The 22,336-nt window shown below is 44.1% G+C and overlaps 1 pseudogene; it reads right to left on the minus strand.

Moving 5' to 3' along the window:
- LOC135545571 (glutamate receptor 1-like) overlaps nt 1-22,336 on the minus strand; it is a 159,046-nt pseudogene that overhangs the window by 64,937 nt on the left and 71,773 nt on the right.

Genomic DNA, 22,336 nt, shown 5'->3' on the forward strand with positions numbered 1-22,336 from the left:
GCTGAAACACGCTAATTATCAAAAACCTGAAAAGAGCTGTTAAATTCTACAACCACCTAAAAGGAAGCGATTCCCAAACCTTCCATAACAAAGCCATCACCTACAGAGAGATGAACCTGAGGAAGAGTCCCCTAAGCAAGCTGGTCCTGGGGCTCTGTTCACAAACACAAACAGACCCCACAGAGCCCCAGGACAGCAACACAAATAGACCCAACCAAATAATGAGAAAAGAAAAATATAATTACTTGACACATTGGAAAGAATTAACAAAAAACAGAGCCAACTAGAATGCTATTTGGCCCTAAACAGAGAGTACACAGTGGCAGAATACCTGACCACTGTGACTGACCCAAAATAAGGAAAGCTTTGACTATGTACAGACTTAGTGAGCATAGCCTTGCTATTGAGAAAGGCTGCTGTAGGCAGACCTGCCTCTCAAGAGAAGACAGGCTATATGCACACTGCCCACAAAATGAGGTGGAAACTGAGCTGCACTTCCTAACCTCCTGCCAAATGTATGACCATATTAGAGACATATTTTCCCACAGCAGCAAGATTTGAGACCTGTTGCTACAAGAAAAGGGCAACCAGTGAAAAACAAACACCATTGTAAATACAACCCATATTTATGTTTATTTATTTTCCATTTTGTACTTTAACTATTTGCACATCATTGCAACACTGTATATAGAAATAATATGACATTTGAAATGTCTTCATTATTTTGGAACTTCTGTGAGTGCAATGTTTGTTGTAAAACATGTTTTATTGTTTATTTAACTTTTGTTTATTATCTATTTCACTTGCTTTGGCAATGTTAACATATGTTTCCCATGCCAATAAAGCCCTTGAATTGAATTGTGTTGAGATAATATATAAATAGAGAGGGAGAGAGAGAGAGGGAGAGACAGAGGGAGAGAGAGATGGAGATACATAGATACAGTAGAGAGATCTTACCAGGTTGGCCAGGATGTAGTGGTAACTCTTAGCATTCTTCCCCTGTTCAACGATCTGGAGTAGAGCAGAGAAGACATGACTTTAGTGTGTGGGTGTGTGTGTGTGTGTGTGTGTGTGTGTGTGTGTGTGTGTGTGTGTCCCATGTAGTGACCTTGTCCGGGGCAGATAAGACACCAACTAGGGTAAGACATTGTAACAGCAGGACTCTATAAAGATGAATATTCATTCGAATCATTCCTGTAGTCTCATCCCATGCATACAGATAGACATAACAGCTTGCTAAATAGTAGGGATTGTAAAGATTAACCAATACGAGTCAGTCCCCAATTGAAATGTTTAAGATATGACTGCATTATTCTGCGGACCCCAAACCGATCCAAATGTAGCATGCACCGGTCCATTCAAGCGTGACAAATTGCTAATTCACATTTATTTTTGCTCATGTAAAGTTCTTTCTACCTCCTGAAAATACCTCTCATTTTTTGTGACAACTGATGGGTCCTCTCCTTCAGTGTGGAACGAAGCATGTAACTGTGTTGAAAGTCACTGATCTTCAAGTCATGTTGCATTCTGACCAACACCAGGTATTATCAGTAGTCTAGTCAAACTGAGCACTGTGCCCTGCTTCTCACGCTCACCAACACCAGGTAATATCAGTAGTCTAGTCAAACTGAGCACTGTGCCCTGCTTCTCACGCTCACCAACACCAGGTAATATCAGTAGTCTAGTCAAACTGAGCACTGTGCCCTGCTTCTCACGCTGACCAACACCAGGTAATATCAGTAGTCTAGTCAAACTGAGCACTGTGCCCTGCTTCTCACGCTGACCAACACCAGGTAATATCAGTAGTCTAGTCAAACTGAGCACTGTGCCCTGCTTCTCACGCTGATCAACACCAGGTAATATCAGTAGTCTAGTCAAACTGAGCACTGTGCCCTGCTTCTCACGCTGACCAACACCAGGTAATATCAGTAGTCTAGTCAAACTGAGCACTGTGCCCTGCTTCTCACGCTGATCAACACCAGGTAATATCAGTAGTCTAGTCAAACTGAGCACTGTGCCCTGCTTCTCACGCTGACCAACACCAGGTAATATCAGTAGTCTAGTCAAACTGAGCACTGTGCCCTGCTTCTCACGCTGACCAACACCAGGTAATATCAGTAGTCTAGTCAAACTGAGCACTGTGCCCTGCTTCTCACGCTGACCAACACCAGGTAATATCAGTAGTCTAGTCAAACTGAGCACTGTGCCCTGCTTCTCACGCTGAACAACACCAGGTAATATCAGTAGTCTAGTCAAACTGAGCACTGTGCCCTGCTTCTCACGCTCACCAACACCAGGTAATATCAGTAGTCTAGTCAAACTGAGCACTGTGCCCTGCTTCTCACGCTGACCAACACCAGGTAATATCAGTAGTCTAGTCAAACTGAGCACTGTGCCCTGCTTCTCACGCTGACCAACACCAGGTAATATCAGTAGTCTAGTCAAACTGAGCACTGTGCCCTGCTTCTCACGCTGAACAACACCAGGTAATATCAGTAGTCTAGTCAAACTGAGCACTGTGCCCTGCTTCTCACGCTGAACAACACCAGGTAATATCAGTAGTCTAGTCAAACTGAGCACTGTGCCCTGCTTCTCACGCTGACCAATACCAGGTAATATCAGTAGTCTAGTCAAACTGAGCACTGTGCCCTGCTTCTCACGCTGACCAATACCAGGTAATATCAGCAGTCTAGTCAAACTGAGCACTGTGCCCTGCATCTCATGCTGACCAACACCAGGTAATATCAGTAGTCTAATAAAGTGGCCGGTGAGTGTACAGTAATTTCAAATCTGAAAAAATGGTCTGGAAAAGTGGTACATTGGACCATAGAAACAGTGTCTGATAAAGAATGATGATGAAGTATTACAGCCATAGATAATGTAGTCCAATTGGTTCATGTTCCACGGTAATTGGTGTCAATGGATCTCGTTATCCTGAAACTTTCATGATCTAAACATGGAATATTGTTTGTCAGTTTCAATAAAACTATGCATTAAGAGTAACGCAACAGTTACTTATCATTTTGAGCAGTTGTATCAATTGATTGTTAGGTCATTGTAATGAAATTAATAGACAGTGTCGTGTCTTTACTATCATTAACTGAAGACTGATAGTTTTTATCAAAGATTCTCTGTAATTAGTATTACCCGATTAGACTAATTAATCATGTAACTGTAATTACTAGGAAGTCGGGGCACCAAGGAAAAATATTCAGATTACAAAGTTATCATTTCCTAAAATAACTTTTCAGATATTTTATCTGATCAATTAGTCTTCGAATTAATGAATTATTTACTTTACCTCACGTTAGTCTCATTCCAAACGTTGTAAATGGTTGGTTATCTGCACAAACCCAGTCTTCACTATGAGTCATCCATACATCAATTGTCTTAAATCATTTATATATTACTAATTGAGTAATTCACAGAAATGCATAAACAAACAAACAAACAAGGTAAATGTGGTTACAAGAAATGATAGGGGAATGTGCCCTAGTGGGCTAAACCGGCATGGCGGCTTGTAAGACAAAAGGGAAGTGGGGGTCGACTAAGAAGTCACTACAGAGTGATAATTATAACAATTGAAATGCTAATCCTTTGCACATGAACGCTCACTCATTCGGGAACAATTGCAATCAATATATATATATTTACGCTCAGTGTGTCGTCTTGATCGCTGGTGAAAAGTTTGTTTCTTTTGTAGAATTGTCCGTCTCTCTCCTCTCTCTCTCGGTTGTGGTTAGAGTGGATTGTTCAGAGTGACATTCATTTGTTTCGTTATAGAATTGATGTTTCGGCGGTTGTCACTCTTCGCATTCAATAATACCAAATTCCTAGTTGCAGACTAGTAATTAATATCAAAGACTTGTTCTTATTCTGTTGGTATCGATAGTCTAAGAGTTTAACCACGTGGTATGGTTAAAAGATTCAGCAATGGTCTACAACCTTTGTCTCCTCCTAATGGAGAAAAACATGGTCTGCAACCTTTAGCCATCTCGTAATTGAGGTAAGCTCGGTCTGCTGATCGAAAACCTGAGTGTGGTTTAATTCGGAAGGCATGAAAGGGCTGTCCCAGGACGCCTGACCCTAACTGGGCTCAGGGTCGGTCCTCTGATTCAGTTAACTCCAATCCCCTTTTTGAGTTTTCCTCCATTAAACAGTCCAAAATCATATTACACAATTATACAAACAGTATAATACTCACTGATTCATCTTATACAACAATTACATGTAAACCTCATATCGGAGGCTATTATATAAATAGCGTTATGGTTATGTGGCCACAACGTCTCCCAGGAGCTTCCCCAAGTTGTGACAAACGGAGCAGTTCGTAGCTGGATTCTTCACCGATCTTTTATACTTTCTCCGGAACATGAAGTTTGTTCGTACCTCAAGTTCTGTGAGGTGGAAGAAATGATTTTGTGCTCCATGAAAATCTACTCTGCCTCTTATACTATGTGGCCATGTGGCAGAGTCTTCTCAGGAATTTACGACCTCTCTCTGACCACAGCAGCCTAGTTGAAGGAGACAAGGGGGAGGCAGGGATGGGGCTTGCTATACCCAAAGAGGCCAATGTCATGACAACAGTCATCTCAGATGCAATGTGTGAATTGCATTTTGAAATGGTAATACTTTGATGTTAAGTTGTGTCATTTTGAACAGGTGATTTTTGTTCAATGAACAAATGATCTTAGCTTTACGCGTATTTTTTATTATTTTTTATTTTTTTTATTTTACCTTTATTTTACTAGGCAAGTCAGTTAAGAACAAATTCTTATTTTCAACGACGGCCTAGGAACAGTGGGTTAATTGCCTGTTCAGGGGCAGAATGACAGATTTTGTACCTTGTCAGCTCAGGGATTTGAACTTGCAACCTTTCGGTTACCTTTCGGTTACTAGTCCAATGCTCTAACCACTAGGCTACACTGCCGCCCCAGTATCGAAGCAGTAGTCTAGTCGAAGCAATTGGAAAAAGTGTTAGAGTTTTGAAAAATTTGCATTTTGATCATTGGTTGTGTCTAGAGTTTTGAAAAATGACATCGAGGTTCCGAAATTAGTGCCAAAGTGATTGTAAAAACCTGTAAATAGTCATTACAATTTACCACAGATGAGGAACACATTGATTAAAAACATGGCCCTAATTATATGCAGGCTGTACATTAGCTCACGTTAAAGCATTAAGCACATAACCACTGTCATGACTTTCCCTCCTAGGTGAGGATCAAAGAGAGCCCCCCCTCTCTCTCCCACCAGAGAAGGAAGAGGGGGGTTGGGTGGTGGAGTGGGGCCGGTTCTAGGACTTTAACGACTGGTCAAAAACTTCCTCTCTCTCTGCACTGCAATATGGAGAAGCTAAAAATCCTTTGTGTGTAGAGATAGCCTCTGCCCCAAACTTTAACAACAAAAGGTTGGACATTGAATCATTATTTATTGTTTGGTGATATCATTAAAGACGTTATAATAGAAACATTTTAACTTTAAGAGCTTTCAAAATGTATTGGTCAGAGTTACATTTAAATGTTCTAAAACTTATATGATTAAATATGAAACTATTTGTGAGAAGATAAAATGTGATTTTAGCCTTCAAAATTAGATCATTGTTTGTCATGTAAAGTTTTACCCAGTCAGTAACCATGCCCATGTGAGCACATACTGTCACGCAGACCAAAATATGTTGGGTTGTGACTGGTGTGGAAAGTGGTCTTAGCTGTACCCTGAATAATCAACCACTAGACCAGAAAATGTGGAGCAGTGGCTACATGTGGAAATGGTTCAACAGCGTGAAGGTGAAGACATTCACAGTCTACAGCTGTAATGTAAAGTAGTCTAGAACTTTGACCAAAGACAGGAGGGAGATCCCATCAAATGACCATTGGAACGTCTGAAGGATCCAGTCAAACAGACAACCAGAGACTTAAACAACCAGAGAATTTCTGTCGAATTTCTCCCCATAGACGGACCGGGCGATTTCAACAGAGAGACAACAAAGACATACAAGTGTAAATATGTGTTGCATTTTTAAATCCGAATGAGCGGTTGTTAGGGTGCTAAATATCCATATTTATGATGAGCGTGTTATTCAACTGGATGTATGATAGTTCTTTCCCCACCCCTTTCACTGTGTAACAAGCTGTCATATCGGGTTAGTCCACTAGAGACTTTTCATTACATTAGGAAAGGGAAAGGGGGATACCTAGTCAGTTGTACAACTGAACATCATTAACAGAAATGTGTCTTCCACATTTAACCCAACCATTATGTTAATAATCAATGTATCATCTATCCCGTGTGTGTGTTTATGTAATTCCGTGTGATTATTTAGTTAGTTAGTAAATAAATAATTAAGCCAATTTGTGTATCGCTGAGTCATCATGTAGACTAGGGATCGTGCAGATTTAATGGATTATGAGACATTCAGAATGAGACTGATATGAGGTAATAATAATTAATAGTTGACTAATATGATAACGACATATTCTGATATTCTTGAGTTCGGGAAATGGTAACTCATTAACTAGTTGGATATAGGGGGCGCTCTATTAATTTTTGGATGAAAAACGTTCCCGTTTTAAACAAGATATTTTGTCACGAAAAGATGCTCGACTATGCATATAATTGACAGCTTTGGAAAGCAAACACTCTGACGTTTCCAAAACTGCAAAGATATTGTCTGTGAGTGCCACAGAACTGATGTTACAGGCGAAACCCAGATAAAAATCCAATCAGGAAGTGCCGCATGTTTTGAAACCGCCTCATGCCAATGACTCCTTATATGGCTGTGAAGGAGCTAGGAGTCAGCTTATGTTTTCCACGTTTTCCCCAAGGTGTCTACAGCATTGTGACGTCTTTTTATGCATTTCCATTGGGGAATGGCTGTAAGAGACCATATAGGGAGAGTGGTCGCATGGTGTCTCCCGGAGAAAACCTTGCGTAAAATACTGAGGTAGCCATTTTTCCAATCGTTTCTTATGAGAAACCAACTGCCTCGACGGATATATTATCGAATACATATGTTAAAAACACCTTGAGGATTGATCTTAAACAACTTTTGCCGTGTTTCTGTCGACATTATGGAGTTAATTTTGAAAAAAGTTTGGCGTTGTAATGGTAGCATTTTCCGGTCGATTTCTCAGCCAAGCATGATGAACAAACGGGAGCTATTTCGCCTACAAAAATAATATTTGGGGAAAAAGGAACATTTGCTATCTAACTGAGAGTCTCCTGAGTGAAAGCATCCAAAGTTCTTCAAAGGTAAATTATTTAATTTGGTTGCTTTTCTTATTTTCATGAACATGTTGCCTGCTGCCAGCAGAGCTAGCATAGCATTATGCCATGATAAACTTACACAAATGCTTGTCTTGTGTTGGCTGTAACACATATTTTGAAAATCTGAGATGACAGTGTTGTTAACAAAAGGCTAAGCTTGTGTTTGAATATATTTATTTAATTTCATTTGCGATTTTCATGAATAGGAAAAGTGTTATGGTAATGCGCTTGAGGCTATGATTACGCTCCTGGATACGGGATTGCTCGTCGCTAGAGGTTAAACAAACTTTTTCCGTGGTGCCCCAAGATTGCTAATGAGTTAATTGTTGCATTATTAATTTAAGCATCATAATAATTAAAAATAGTTAATTGATTTGATAAAATAATCGTCATCGCATCATGCCACGACACCACTGAGGACTCAATGTACAGAAACACATGGTTGCACTCACACACACACACAGACACACACGCACCCATGCACTTCCCCTCGAAACACACATAGAGGGAGGCTGGCTAATGAGGTTTACATGTAATTTATGACAGACAGACAACCCTAAACACTCCGTCATCGCACTGAAGAGAAGGGGAGGATAAGGAAGGAAATGGGAGGTGAGAAGAAGTTGGTAGAGGATGGGAGAGGAGAGTGAGTGGGGAGGAGATGACTGGGGTGGAGAGGAGATGGAGTGAGAAGGTAGGGGAGAGGGAGTGTGGAGGAGAGGAGACAGATGGACAGACTGGGGAGGAAAGGAGATGGAGTGAGGAGGTAGGGAAGAGGGAGTGTGGAGGGGAGGAGATGGAGTGAGGAGGTAGGGGAGAGGGAGTTTGGAGGAGAGAAGATGGAGTGATGAGGTAGGGGAGAGTGAGTGGGAAGGAGGGGAGAGGGATTGGGGAGGAGAGGAGACGGACTGGGGAGGAGAGGGAGTGGGGAGGAGAGGAGAGGCAGTGGGAAGGGGAGGAGATGGAGATGGACTGGGGGGAAGGAGAGGAGATGGGATGGACTGGGGGAAGGAGATGGACTGGGGAGGAGAGGGATGGTGGGAACTGGGGGGGAGGAGATGGACTGGTGGGAAGGGGGAGGGAGATGGATGGTGGGAACTGGGGGGGAGGAGATGGAGTGGGAAGGAGATGAGATGGAGTGGGAAGGAGAGGAGATGGACTGGGGAGGAGAGGAGATGGACTGGGCAGGAGAGGAGATGGACTGGGGACTGGGGAGGAGAGGAGATGGACTGGGCAGGAGAGGAGATGGACTGGGGAGGAGAGGAGAGGAGATGGACTGGGCAGGAGAGGAGATGGACTGGGGAGGAGAGGAGATGGACTGGGCAGGAGAGCGGATGGACTGGGGAGGAGAGGAGATGGACTGGGGAGGAGAGGAGATGGACTGGGGAGGAGAGGAGATGGACTGGGGAGGAGAGGAGGGACTGGGGAGGAGAGGAGATGGACTGGGGAGGAGAGGAGATGGACTGGGGAGGAGAGGAGATGGACTGGGGAGGAGAGGAGATGGACTGGGGGGAGGAGATGGACTGGGGAGGGAGAGATGGACTGGGGAGGAGAGGAGATGGACTGGGGAGGAGAGGAGATGGACTGGGGAGGAGAGGAGATGGACTGGGGAGGAGAGGAGATGGACTGGGGAGGAGAGGAGATGGACTGGGGAGGAGAGGAGATGGACTGGGGAGGAGAGGAGATGGACTGGGGAGGAGAGGAGATGGACTGGGGAGGAGAGGAGATGGACTGGGGAGGAGAGGAGATGGACTGGGCTGGGGAGGAGAGGAGATGGACTGGGCAGGAGAGGAGATGGACTGGGGAGGAGAGGAGATGGACTGGGGAGGAGAGGAGATGGACTGGGGAGGAGAGGAGATGGACTGGGGAGGAGGAGACTGGGGAGGAGATGGATGGACTGGGGAGGAGAGGAGATGGACTGGGGAGGAGAGGAGATGGACTGGGGAGGAGAGGAGATGGACTGGGGAGGAGAGGAGATGGACTGGGGAGGAGAGGAGATGGACTGGGGAGGAGAGGAGATGGACTGGGGAGGAGAGGAGATGGACTGGGGAGGAGAGGAGATGGACTGGGGAGGAGAGGAGATGGACTGGGGAGGAGAGGAGATGGACTGGGGAGGAGAGGAGATGGACTGGGGAGGAGAGGAGATGGACTGGGGAGGAGAGGAGATGGACTGGGCAGGAGAGGAGATGGACTGGGGAGGAGAGGAGATGGACTGGGGAGGAGAGGAGATGGACTGGGCAGGAGAGGAGATGGACTGGGGAGGAGAGGAGATGGACTGGGGAGGAGAGCAGAGATAGTATTTGGTATTTTGTATTTTATTAGGATCCCCATTAGCCGTTCCAAAAGCAGCAGCTACTATTCCTGGGGTCCAAACAAAACATAATACAGAATGACATATACAGAACATCAATAGACAAGAACAGCTCTAGGACATAACTACATACGTTTTTTATAAAGGCACGCGTAGCCTACATATCAATGCATACACACAAACTATCAGGGTCAAATAGGGGAGAGGCGTTGCGCCGCAAGGTGTTGATTTATCTGTTTTTTGAAACCAGGTTTGCTGTTTATTTGAACAATAAATCAAATCAAAGTTTACTTGTCACGTGCACCGAATTCAACAAGTGTAGACCTTACAATGAAATGCTTACTTACAGGCTCTAAACAATAGTGTGAAAAAGCTATTAGGTGAACAATAGGTAGATAAAGAAATAAAACAACAGTAAATAGACAGACTATATACAGTAGTCAGGCTATAAAAGTAGCGAGACTACATACAGACACCGGTTAGTCAGGCTTATTGAGGTAGTATGTACATGAAGATATGGTTAAAGTGACTATGCATATATGATGAACAGAGAGTAGCAGTAGCGTTTGCGGGTGGTGGGTGGCGGGACACACTGTGTAGCCAATGTGTGGGAGCACTGGTTAGTCGGGCCAATTGAGGTAGTATGTACAGTGCCTTGCGAAAGTATTCGGCCCCCTTGAACTTTGCGACCTTTTGCCACATTTCAGGCTTCAAACATAAAGATATAAAACTGTATTTTTTTGTGAAGAATCAACAACAAGTGGGACACAATCATGAAGTGGAACGACATTTATTTGATATTTCAAACTATTTTAACAAATCAAAAACTGAAAAATTGGGCGTGCAAAATTATTCAGCCCCCTTAAGTTAATACATTGTAGCGCCACCTTTTGCTGAGATTACAGCTGCAAGTCGCTTGGGGTATGTCTCTATCAGTTTTGCAAATCGAGAGACTGAAATTTTTTCCCATTCCTCCTTGCAAAACAGCTCGAGCTCAGTGAGGTTGGATGGAGAGCATTTGTGAACAGCAGTTTTCAGTTCTTTCCACAGATTCTCGATTGGATTCAGGTCTGGACTTTGACTTGGCCATTCTAACACCTGGATATGTTTATTTTTGAACCATTCCATTGTAGATTTTGCTTTATGTTTTGGATCATTGTCTTGTTGGAAGACAAATCTCCATCCCAGTCTCAGGTCTTTTGCAGACTCCATCTTCCAGAATGGTCCTGTATTTGGCTCCATCCATCTTCCCATCAATTTTAACCATCTTCCCTGTCCCTGCTGAAGAAAAGCAGGCCCAAACCATGATGCTGCCACCACCATGTTTGACAGTGGGTATGGTGTGTTCATGGTGATGAGCTGTGTTGCTTTTACGCCAAACATAACGTTTTGCATTGTTGCCAAAAAGTTTAATTTTGGTTTCATCTGACCAGAGCACCTTCTTCCACATGTTTGGTGTGTCTCCCAGGTGGCTTGTTGCAAACTTTAAACAACACTTTTTATGGATATCTTTAAGAAATGGCTTTCTTCTTGCCACTCTTACATGAAGGCCAGATTTTTGCAATATACAACTGATTGTTGTCCTATGGACAGAGTCTCCCACCTCAGCTGTAGATCTCTGCAGTTCATCCAGAGTGATCATGGGCCTCTTGGCTGCATCTCTGATCAGTCTTCTCCTTGTATGAGCTGAAAGTTTAGAGGGACGGCCAGGTCTTGGTAGATTTGCAGTGGTCTGATACTCCTTCCATTTCAATATTATCGTTTGCACACTGCTCCTTGGGATGTTTAAAGCTTGGGAAATCTTTTTGTATCCAAATCCGGCTTTAAACTTCTTCACAACAGTATCTCGGACCTGCCTGGTGTGTTCCTTGTTCTTCATGATGCTCTCTGCGCTTTTAACGGACCTCTGAGACTATCACAGTGCAGGTGCATTTATACGGAGACTTGATTACACACAGGTAGATTGTATTTATCATCATTAGTCATTTAGGTCAACATTGGATCATTCAGAGATTCTCACTGAACTTCTGGAGAGAGTTTGCTGCACTGAAAGTAAAGGGGCTGAATAATTTTGCACGCCCAATGTTTCAGTTTTTGATTTGTTAAAAAAGTTTGAAATATCCAATAAAGGTCATTCCACTTCATGATTGTGTCCCACTTGTTGTTGATTCTTCACAAAAAAATACAGTTTTATATCTTTATGTTTGAAGCCTGAAATGTGGCAAAAGGTCGCAAAGTTCAAGGGGGCCGAATACTTTCGCAAGGCACTGTACATGAATGTATAGTTAAAGTGACTATGCATATGTGATAAACAGAGAGTAGCAGCAGCGTAAAAAGATGGGTTGGAGAGCACACAATGCAAATAGTCCGGATAGGCATTTGATTAACATATGAGATGGAAGGAGATGGAAGGAAGTTTCATGCAATATGGGCTCTATATAATACTGTCAGAGCTGTGTGCAAGTTGATGATGCAAACGATTTGGAGTTTTCAATACATCAATGTTTTTTACAAAAAAGAAGAAGTGATGCAGTCAGTCTCTCCTCAACTCTTAGCCAAGAGAGACTGGCAGCATTGTATTTACATCAGCTCTCTGATTACAATTAAGAGCAAAACGTGCCGCTCTGTTCTGGGCAAGCTGCAGCTTCACTAGGTCTTTCCTTGCAGCACTGGACCACACGACTGGACAAGAATCAAGATTAGACAAAACTAGAGCTGCAGAAGTTGCTTTGTGGAGTGTGGTGCCAAAAAAGCAGAGCATCTCTTTATTACGACCAGAACTCTCCCCATCTTTACAACCATTGAATCTATATGTTTTGACCATGACACTTTACAATCTAAGGTAACGCCAAGTAATTTAGTCTCCTCAACTTGTTCAACAGCTACACCATTCATTACCAGATTCAGCTGAGGTCTCGCACTTAAGGAATGATTTGTACCAAATACAATGCTCTTAGTTTTAGAGATGTTCAGGACCAGTTTACTACTGGCCACCCATTCCAAAAACAGACTGCAACTCTTTGTTAAGGGTTTCAGTGAGTTCATTAGCTGTGGTTGCTGATGTGTATATGGTTGAATCTTCAGCATACATGGACACACATGCTTTGTTTAATGCCAGTGGCAGGCCATTGGTAAAATAGAAAAGAGTAGAGGGCCTAGAGAGCTGCCCTGCAGTACACCAAACTTGACATGTTTGACATTAGAGAAGCTTCCATTAAAGAAAACTCTGCGTTCTATTCGACAGATAGCTCTGAATCCACACTATGGCAGATTTTGAAAAGCCATAGCACATACTTTTTTAAACAACAGGTTATGGTGAATAATATCAAAGGCTGCACTGAAATCTAACAGTACAGCTCCCACAATCATCTTCTTATTGATTTCTTTCAACCAATCATCAGTCATTTGTGTCAGTGCAGTACATGTTGAGGGCCCTTCTCTTGTTGAGGGCCACTCCGATAGGAGTGGCTATAGAGTCAGCTACCATCCTCAGTAGCTTCCATCTAACTTGTCAAGGCCAGGAGGTTTGTCATGATCATAACAATACTTTCTCCACATCTCCCACACTAACCTTACAAAACTCAAACTTGCAATGCTTTTCTTTCATTATTTGTTTTATTATGCATGAATACAATCGCTCACTGTTCGTTGTTGGCATTTCCTGCCTAAGTTTGCCCACTTTGCCAATGAAATAATCATTAAAATAATTGGCAACATCAAATGGTTTTGTGATGAATAAGCCATCTGATTTGATGAAAGATGGAGTTGAATTTGTCTTTAAGCCCATAATTTCATATAAAGTACTCCAAAGTTTTTTCCATTATTCTTTATATCATTGATCTTGGTTTTATAATAAAGTTTATTATTCTTTTTGTTGAGTTTAGTCACATCATTTCTCAATCTGCAGTAAGTCAGCCAGTCAGATGTGCAGCCAGACGTATTAGCCACTCCTTTTGCCACATCTCTTTCAACCATACAGTTTAACATCCCTCACCAATCCATGGAGCCTTAACACTTCTAACAGTCAGTTTCTTAACGGGAGTTTTTCAATAATTGGAAGAAGCAATTTCATAAATTCATCAAGTGGAGCGTCTGGATGCTCCTCATTAATTACACGAGACCAACACATATCTTTAACATCATCCACATAAGAGTCACAGCAAAATCTTTTGTATGATCTCTTCTATACTATTTTAGGCCTAGCTGTTGGAACTTTGGCTTTCCTGGATATAGCCACTATATTGTGATTACTGCATCCAATGGGTACGGATAGAGCTTTAGAACAGAGTTATACAGTATTAGTACAAATGTGATTGTACATGTGGATGATCTTGTTCCTGTAGTGATTGTAAACACCCTTGTAGGTTGATTAATAACCTGAACCAGATTACAGGCACTGGTTACAGTGAGAAGCTTCCTCTTGAGCGGACAGCTTGATGAAAACCAGTCAATATTCAGGTCCCCAAGAAAGTAGACCTCTCTGTTTACATCACATACACTATCAAGCATTTCACACATATTATTTAGATACTGACTTATCACTTGGTGGACTATATCAACACCCCAAAATAAAAGGCTTTAGATGTGCCAATTGAACCTGCAACCACAACACTTCAACAACATGACATAAGATCTTCTCTAAGCATTACAGGGATATGGCTCTGTATATATACAGCAACACCTCCCCCATAAACATGTATGTCTCTTCTATAGATTGTTTATCCTTGTATTGCAACTGATGTATCATCAAATTAATTATCTAAGTGAGTCTCATTGATAATATATGAATGATAATATATGAATGTTATCTGATGTTAGCAAGTTATTGACTTCATGAACCATATTTTTAAGGCTACATATATTGATACATTACTATGGGCTATTTTCAGGCCTTTCCTGGGTAGCTTAACAGAGATAGACATAAAACTGAAAAGAGCAAATAAAGCAGGATAAAATAAATCTACATTCAGCAGTCCATTAATCAATTGGTGTGTGTGTGTGTGTTGCGTGGTTGAAGATTGGCTCTCTCATCCCTTCTAGGCTTCTGGGTGGGAGGGTGGACAATGAGCCTGTCATAGCGGATGTAAGCAATGTCCCCACACACTCTGGCAGCTTTCATGGCTGGGATAAGTTCCTCTCTCTTCTGGTGCACAGCTTCAGGATATTCCTTGTTGAGGAAGATATACGCTCCCCTTAAGTTCTTGGCTCTTTCCAGAACAGCTACCTTGTCCTTGAACCTCAGGAACTTGACCACTATCAGCCTGGACCTGTCACCTGGGCCGGTGGTGGGTTTCCCAGTCCTGTGGGCGTGCTCCACCTCAAACGTCCTGTGGTCCATCTTCAATTCCTCATACTCCGTCCAGATCTCATGGGGAGTTTCTGCAATTCCGTCCACAACCATGTTGTTCCGTCTTGATTGTCCCTCGAGTCTGATTTATCTGTCATTGATATCATGGATTCACACACAGAACTGATGTCCTCTCTCAAAGACTTGCAGATTGCTGTCTTCTTGCCGTTCTCCTGTTTCAACTCATCGAGCTGACCCTGGGAGAACTGCAAACTGTTCTTCAGGTCCTGGACCTCTCTGGTCAGGTTGTCCATTCTTTTATCCACACGTATTTGGACAAAACACTTGAAGCAGTTGTAACAACTGCTTGTATGTCTCTTTTTGTTCTTTTAAAATATCCTTCACCTCTGATACACCACTGACACCACTGTCCTCAACGGTACTCCCGCTGGCTTTGGTCTTTGTCATGGTAGCTAGCAATGTAGGTTATGCTGTTATTCCTTGCAGTTCCAGAATGGGCAGGTCACAGAGTGAATTGAAAACAACAAACAGCAGGGATTTAGACAATCTGCGGTCCCAGCCACGTTGGCTAACCGTGTTGCGGGCTGCGTTCAAGTAAACCCTGCTAGCTGCTACGCCAAATAGCGCCAGTAACTTAGGTAGCGGAGGAGAGGATAGAGACTGGGAAGGAGAGGAGAGGGACTGGGGAGGAGAGTAGAGGGACTAGGGGAGGAGAGTAGAGGGACTGGGGAGGAGAGTAGAGGGAGTGGGGAGGAGAGGAGAGGGTGGAGAGGAGAGATAGTGGGGAGGGAGGAGGAGAGGGGATGGAGAGGAGAGGGACTGGGGAGGAGAGGAAAGGAAGTGGGGAGGAGAGGAGAGGTGAGGAGAGATAGTGGGGAGGAGATGAGAGGGATTGTAGAGGAGTGGGAGTGGGAGTGGGGAGCAAAGGAGAGGAGAGAGAGTGGGGAGAAGAGGAGAGGGATTGGAGAAAAGAGGGGCAGAGAGGAGAGGGATTGGAGAGGAGAAGGGGTGGGGAGGAGAGGGAGTGGAGAGGAAAGGAGGAGAGAGATTGAGAAGAGATGGACTGGGGAGGAGAGGGAGTGGGGAGGAGAGGGAGTGGGAAGGAGAGGGTAAGATATTTTAGGTGAGGCGAGGAGAAGAGAAGAGAGGAAAATATAAATTGTAGTGTCGACGGGATGGTTCCGTGTGGCTCAGTTGGTTGTGGATTCGCCAGGGTTGTGGGTTCGATTCCCACGGGGGACTGGTATAAAAATGTGTGCACTTACTACTTACTATAAATCGCTTTGGATTAGAGCATCTGCTAAATCACTAAAAAGGAAATCTATAAAGCTATAGAGTTCTATGAATGAATCCATTTGTGAAATTGTTAATTCGATAGGGACAGATAAACTGATAATTGTTTGATTCATAGATATGTACTGCTCCGTGTATACGTCTGAGGCTATAGAGGGGGTTCTGTAACTGACATATAGAGTGGGGGATCTGTAACTAACATATAGAGCGTGGGTTCTGTTACTGACATATAGAGCGTGGGTTCTGTTACTGACATATAGAGTGTGGGTTCTGTAACTGACATATAGAGTGGGGGTTCTGTTACTGACAGATAGAGTGGGGGTTCTGTAACTGACATATAGAGTGTGGGTTCTGTAACTGACATATAGAGTGTGGGTTCTGTAACTGACATATAGAGTGTGGGTTCTGTAACTGACATATAGAGTGTGGGTTCTGTAACTGACATATAGAGTGTGGGATCTGTAACTGACATATAGAGTGTGGGTTCTGTAACTGACATATAGAGTGGGGGTTCTGTTACTGACATATAGAACGTGGGTTCTGTTACTGACATATAGAGTGGGGGTTCTGTAACTGACATATAGAGTGTGGGTTCTGTAACTGACATATAGTGCGTGGGTTCTGTAACTGACATATAGAGTGGGGATTCTGTAACTGACATATAGAGTGTGGGTTCTGTAACTGACATATAGAGCGGGGTTTCTGTTACTGACATATAGAGCGTGGGTTCTGTTACTGACATATAGAGCGTGGGTTCTGTTACTGACATATAGAGCGTGGGTTCTGTAACTGACATATAGAGTGTGGGTTCTGTAACTGACATATAGTGCGTGGGTTCTGTAACTGACATATAGAGTGGGGTTCTGTAACTGACAGAGAGTGGGGTTCTGTAACTGACATATAGTGCGTGGGTTCTGTAACTGACATATAGAGTGGGGATTCTGTAACTGACATATAGAGTGTGGGTTCTGTAACTGACATATAGAGTGGGGGGTTCTGTAACTGACATATAGAGTGGGGGTTCTGTAACTGACAGAGAGTGGGGGTTCTGTAACTGACATATAGAGTGGGGTTACTGTTACTGACATATAGAGTGGGGTTTCTGTTACTGACATATAGAGTGGGGGTTCTGTAACTGACATATAGAGTGGGGGTTATGTAACTGATCATGGAATTTACATGACCTCACACATTCCCAACATATTTTCTTCCTCTGAGAGTCTCCCACACGTTCATATCCTGTGTGTGTGTGTGTGTGTGTGTGTGTGTGTGTGTGTGTGTGTGTGTGTGTGTGTGTGTGTGTGTGTGTGTGTGTGTGTGTGTGTAGCAGGCTGGAAGGCATGGCAGACAGTTGCATTAGATATTAAGGGTGACCCTAGCACAAGGCATGTCCTGCAGCGCAATGTAGCCTCCGGCGAGGAGAGGCACGAGGCCTAGAGACACTGATACCCAAGACTGGGGAAAAATTATGGAGAGGCACGAGGCCTAGAGACACTGATACCCAAGACACTGGGGGAAGATGATGGAGAGGCACGAGGCCTAGAGACACTGATACCCAAGACTGGGGGAAGATGATGGAGAGACACGAGGCCTAGAGACACTGATACCCAAGACTGGGGGAAGATGATGGAGAGGCACGAGGCCTAGAGATACTGATACCCAAGACTGGGGGAAGATGATGGAGAGGCACGAGGCCTAGAGATACTGATACCCAAGACACTGGGGGAAGATGATGGAGAGGCACGAGGCCTAGAGACACTGATACCCAAGACTGGGGGAAGATGATGGAGGCACCAGTCCTAGAGATACTGATACCCAAGACTGGGGGAAGATGATGGAGAGGCACGAGGCCTAGAGACACTGATACCCAAGACTGGGGGAAGATGATGGAGGCACCAGGCCTAGAGATACTGATACCCAAGACTGGGGGAAGATGATGGAGAGGCACGAGGCCTAGAGACACTGATACCCAAGACACTGGGGGAAGATGATGGAGAGGCACGAGGCCTAGAGACACTGATACCCAAGACACTGGGGGAAGATGATGGAGAGGCACCAGGCCTAGAGACACTGATACCCAAGACTGGGGGAAGATGATGGAGAGGCACGAGGCCTAGAGACACTGATACCCAAGACACTGGGGGAAGATGATGGAGGCACCAGGCCTAGAGATACTGATACCCAAGACTGGGGGAAGATGATGGAGAGGCACGAGGCCTAGAGACACTGATACCCAAGACTGGGGGAAGATGATGGAGAGGCACCAGGCCTAGAGATACTGATACCCAAGACTGGGAGAAGATGATGGAAGGCACGAGGCCTAGAGATACTGATACCCAAGACACTGGGGAGCAACATCAGCACAATAACTGTTCGTCGGGAGCTTCATGAAATGGGTTTCTGTGGCCGAGCAGCCGCTCACAAGCCTAAGATCATCATGTCAATGCCAAGTGTCGGCTGGAGTGGTGTAATGTTTGCCTCCATTGAAGCAGTGGAAACACGTTCTCTGTCGTGATGAATCATGCTACATCTCGCAGTCTGACGGACGAGTCTGGGTTTGGTGGATGCCAGGAGAACGCTACCTACCCCAATGCATAGGGCCAACTGTAAAGTTTGGTGGAGAAGGAACAGCGGTCTGGGGCTGTTTGTCATGGTTCATGCTAGGCCCATTAGTTCCAGTGAAGGGAAATCTTAATACTATACCATACCATAACATTCAAGACGATTCTGTGCTTCCAACTTTGTGGCAACAATTTGGGGAAGGCCCTTTCCTGTTTCAGCATGACAATGCCCCTGTGGACAAAGCGAGGTCCACAAAGAAATGGTTTGTCGAGATCAGTGTGAAAGAACTTAACTGCATTACAACTCCATCGAACATCTTCGGGATGAACTGAAACGCCAACATCGAGCCAGGCCTAATCGCCCAACATCGAGCCAGGCCTAATCGCCCAACATCGAGCCAGGCCTAATCGCCCAACATCGAGCCAGGCCTAATCGAGCCAGGCCTAATCGCCCAACATCGAGCCAGGCCTAATCGCCCAACATCGAGCCAGGCCTAATCGCCCAACATCGAGCCAGGCCTAATCGCCCAACATCGAGCCAGGCCTAATCGCCCAACATCGAGCCAGGCCTAATCGCCCAACATCGAGCCAGGCCTAATCGCCCAACATCGAGCCAGGCCTAATCGCCCAACATCGAGCCAGGCCTAATCGCCCAACATCGAGCCATGCCTAATCGCCCAACATCGAGCCATGCCTAATCGCCCAACATCGAGCCAGGCCTGACGACCTCACTAATGCTTGTGGCTGAATGGAAGCAAGTCCCCGCAGCAATGTTCCAACATCTAGTGGAAAGTCTTCGCAGAAGAGTGGAGGCTGTTATAGCAGCAAAGGTGGAACCAACTTCATATTAACGCGCATGATTTTGGAATGATATGTTCATGCTAACATTTGGGTGCCTGCATACGTTTATGTGTCTGTGTGTGCACGTGTGGGTCCCTGTGTGTGTGTATAACAAACAGGCTGCTATAGAGCAGGGTGCCGACCTCTGTGATGGATGGAGTCTGTCTGAGCGGAGAACTGCTGTGGCTCAGCTGCTGTAAACTGGTGAGAAGTGATGCAACTAACTTAAGTCTAGACACCAGGTCATCAATAACACTCACACACACTCACACACCAGACACTGCCTTCACACAGCTAGAGCCAAGCGTTGGAGGAGAGAGAGGGGATAGAGGTCTCTGTTCTTTCTGTGTGTATCTGTGTGTGGGAGGGGGAAGGATGCATAAGTATGGGGGAGTGAGTGGGGTAGTGGTGCGTGTGTGTTTGTATGTGTGTGCGTGTGTGTGTGCATGTATCATTAAGGGCATCCCTGTGTGTGTGTGTGTGTGTGTGTGTGTGTGTGTGCGTGTGCGTGTGCGTGTGTCATTAATTGCTATACCGGGATACACCCTTCCCAGCAGCAGCAGCGTGGAGAGTAAGTGTTTCTCTTCAGCTCCAAATGTCAACCTAACCGTATCTATATCTCCTGTCTGTAATACACTGAGACTAATAAACTACACAGGACCACTGCCTGGGAGGATCATCTCTTCCACAGGTTGGCCTTTATTGTCAGGAATCATGCCCTGGAGGCAGCTCTACAAAGTAGTCACTCTGGCACAGCCACAAAGTCATAAGTCTGAAACCCTAACCTAACCCTTACCTTAACCCTAACCTGAACCACACTTCTAACCCAAATGCCGAACCTTAACCTTAAATAACAACCAAAAAGGTCATTTTTCTTTTTACACATTTTTATGATATAGCCCATTTTGACTTTACAGCTGGCCTATCAAGCAGAAGATTCTTGACAATAAACATCAACCTGCCTCTTTTACCTTCTCTTCTATCTCTTGTTATTACTCGGTCTTTCTCTCTCCCCTCTTTTGCTGGCTATGTGGTATTTATTTAAATTATGTCACACGTGCAACAGAGCAATGCTTTTTTAAATGTCTGGATTTATTTTAATTCACAGAAAGCAAAATTACAATGGCACATATCAGGCCCACTTTTTTAATTCACACAGCATTTTAATGTGAATCCAGTTCTGGCTGACCCAGATCTATCAAAGTTCTGGCTTATGTACGGCAGCCGAATCATGGACCACTGCTTGCCATTTTTGCCATTACTAGCCCATTACTAGCCCGCCCAATACTAGCCCATTACTAGCCCAATACTAGCCCAATACTAACCAATTACTAGCCCAATACTAGCCCATTACTAGCCCAATACTAGCCCATTACTAGCCCATTACTAGCCCATTACTAGCCCATTACTAGCCCATTACTAGCCCAATACTAGCCCATTACTAGCCCAATACTAGCCCAATACTAGAGATGGAGATGACTGGCTCAATCTCTCAGTCTCTCATTACCTTATTGAGGATGAGGTGAGTCTCTCAGTCTCTCGTTATCGTTTTGAGGATGAGGTGAGTCTCTCAGTCTCTTGTTACCTTTTTGAGGATGAGGTGAGTCTCTCAATCTCTTGTTACCTTTTTGAGGATGGAGGTGAGTCTTTCGGTCTCACAGTCAATGATGATCTGTCCCTCCTTCCTCTTGTCCAGGTCTTGAAACACCTTGAGGAATGAGGCCTCCGTCATGGTCTCTACGTTGACAGACGTCACCAGCCAGCTCCTCTCAGCAGCCGTGTCCAGGACCTTCTGCAGCACAGACAGGCCTACAAGTCAGGGGCAAAAGTCAGAGGTCAGGGGTTAGAGGTGAACTATGGCTGTGTTCCAAAATCATTTCCCAAAATGCCCTGGACTGGACTATCCATCAGTAATACATCTGTCATGCTAACATACAGTAGGACTATCCATCAGTAATACATCTGTCATGCTAACATACAGTAGGACTATCCATCAGTAATACATCTGTCATGCTAACATACAGTAGGACTATCCGTCAGTAATACATCTGTCATGCTAACATACAGTAGGACTATATTCAGTAATACATCTGTCATGCTAACATACAGTAGGACTATCCATCAGTAATACATCTGTCATGCTAACATACAGTAGGACTATCCGTCAGTAATACATCTGTCATGCTAACATACAGTAGGACTATATTCAGTAATACATCTGTCATGCTAACATACAGTAGGACTATCCATCAGTAATACATCTGTCATGCTAACATACAGTAGGACTATATTCAGTAATACATCTGTCATGCTAACATACAGTAGGACTATCCATCAGTAATACATCTGTCATGCTAACATACAGTAGGACTATCCATCAGTAATACATCTGTCATGCTAACATACAGTAGGACTATCCGTCAGCAATACATCTGTCATGCTAACATACAGTAGGACTATATTCAGTAATACATCTGTCATGCTAACATACAGTAGGACTATCCATCAGTAATACATCTGTCATGCTAACATACAGTAGGACGATCCGTCAGTAATACATCTGTCATGCTAACATACAGTAGGACTATATTCAGTAATACATCTGTCATGCTAACATACAGTAGGACTATCCATCAGTAATACATCTGTCATGCTAACATACAGTAGGACTATATTCAGTAATACATCTGTCATGCTAACATACAGTAGGACTATATTCAGTAATACATCTGTCATGCTAACATACAGTAGGACTAT

Source organism: Oncorhynchus masou, chromosome 9 (assembly GCF_036934945.1).
Source record: "Oncorhynchus masou masou isolate Uvic2021 chromosome 9, UVic_Omas_1.1, whole genome shotgun sequence".
Lineage (NCBI taxonomy): Eukaryota > Metazoa > Chordata > Actinopteri > Salmoniformes > Salmonidae > Oncorhynchus > Oncorhynchus masou.